The sequence below is a fragment of the Miniopterus schreibersii genome (genome assembly GCF_964146895.1).
Source record: "Miniopterus schreibersii genome assembly, chromosome: 1".
Classification (NCBI taxonomy): domain Eukaryota; kingdom Metazoa; phylum Chordata; class Mammalia; order Chiroptera; family Miniopteridae; genus Miniopterus; species Miniopterus schreibersii.
In genome coordinates this window covers 145,374,223-145,376,466 of record NC_138101.1, presented here as the reverse complement: position 1 = coordinate 145,376,466, position 2,244 = coordinate 145,374,223, and positions in this window count along the sequence as shown.

Below are 2,244 nucleotides of genomic sequence, written 5' to 3'. Positions count from 1 at the left end.
TTAGTAGCCTGTCTCTTAGACATAGAGGATACTGAAAGGTATAAGGTTAGGTAAAAAAGTTAGTTTAGATACCAGTAGGGCCTGTGGTCTTTGGCTTTCTATTCTTTCCACAGCTGCTCAGACTGACTCTTTCCTTGACTTTATAACTATGGTTCCCACCCTTCCTGCAAACTCTGCTTCCTGATAGAGTCCTAATTTCACCCTCTTCTTCCCTGGTGGGCACTGCCTCTCTTGTGGGGGGTTGGCATAATAAGATCCTAGGAACTATTAGTGTAACTAATTGAGAACTATTGTTTCCATTGCCTACTCTAGGAACATTGCTTCCCCCTGTGCACGATTAACTTTAATCAAATATTGTTTTCACCTATTTCTGCCCCAAAAGAGAGTCCTTTATTCCATTTCCTTGCCACTGCTCAGGGAGGGCAGCGATTCCACTGTGTAGGAGTGTTCAAATCAGTGAGCATCCCATAGACTTTTAGCGTTAGAAGGGACTTTAGAGTTTACCCCCCATCAGAACAGGAACACATTTTAGGACATCACTGAAAAGGGAATTATCCTGCTGATGCTTAATGTTTCTAGTTACAGGGGATCCCATTTCATTGTTGGATGACTCAAGTCTTTAGAAATGTTTATTAAAATTCTATCACTTTTTGAGTACTTAACTTATACATACATAAAAAAACACTAAATTGTACACTTTAAAATGACTTTTATGTTATGTGAATTATATCTCAATTTTTTAAAATGAAGTAAGCAAAGATTATCTTAAACCAAGAACCAACATTATGTTTCAAAGAAAAGCACTGTAGTCATTCTCCATTGAGAAAGAAAAATGTTTTAAAAATAAATGTCAAAAAATAATTTTGTATTAAATATCTTGTCATAAGAAATATGGCATAAATATTTGGAAAGAACTAAAACTACTATGTTTTTAGACACAGCTGTATACCTAGAAACCCCAAAGGAGTCAACTAGAATTAGAGATAGATAACAAAGGACTTCCATTAAGTACAAATAGAAGAAAAGAGGGCTGGAGACAGACACCTGGGAAACAGGAACACTTAAGGGATAGGAGGAGGAAGAGGAGCCAGCAAAGAAGCCTGAGAAGGAAGAGCTGAAGAGACAGAAGGATAATCATTCTAGAGTAATGTCATTAGGGCCAAGATAGAATTTTTTTCTTTTTATTAATTTTTAAATTTATTGCCCTAGCTGGTTAGAGCTTCGGCCCTCAGACTAAGGGTCCTGGGTTTGATTCTGGCCAAGGGTACATACCTTGGTTGCAGGCTCAATCCCTACCCCCCCCCCCCCGGGTCAGGAGGCAACCAATCTATGTGTCACCCTCACATCAGTGTTTCTCTCTCTCCCTCTCCCTTGCACTCTCTCTGAAAAACAATGAAAAAAAAAATCAGGTGAGGATTAAGAAACATTTAAAAAAATTATTTATTAATTTTAGAGAGGAAGGAAGAGAGAGAGAAATATCATTTTGATGTTCCATTTATTGATGCATTCATTGGTTGCTGCTTGTATGTGCCCTGACCAAGGATCAAACCAATAACTTTGGCATATCGGGACAATAACCAACTGAGCTACCTGGCCAGGGCCCCAAGATAGAATTTCAAAAAAGGGATGGTCCAGTAAGATCTGTATTGGAGCATCCATTGAACCTGGCAATCAGAATACAGTAAACTATAGGAAAGCATTATATAATAAATCTTACATTTACTATCCACAAGTAGTTGCTCTTTGAGTAGCTTTACTCAAAGTGTGGTCTGAGAACTAGCAGAATTGGCTTCACCTGGTAACTTGTTAGATGGCAGAATCTCGGGTCCCATTGAATCAGGTTTTTTACATATGCTTATTAAAGTTTCAAACTGTTTTATAGGTATTTGATGACTGACCCCCTCTGGACTTTCTGTAGCTGACCTCCTCAAATTAGTGGTCTATGCAGGCTGCCTCATTCTTTACCTTCTTCCTTAATGAAAATGATCTGGTTTCAATGCTACTCAAATGGAAGTTTATTCAACAAATATATGCTGAGTTCCTGTGTTCTAGACACTGATCTAAGCATTTGGATGCATCAATGAACAAACAAGACAGAAATCCTTGCCACCCTAAGTAGTCCTTCATAAGATCACCAAATAATAAATGATAACTTCCATGGAGACCGATTTTACCTCCTCATATTTCCCTCCAAATTACATATCCTTTCAGCAGCCCAGGGGCATGTGAAAGCAGCTGCTCAAA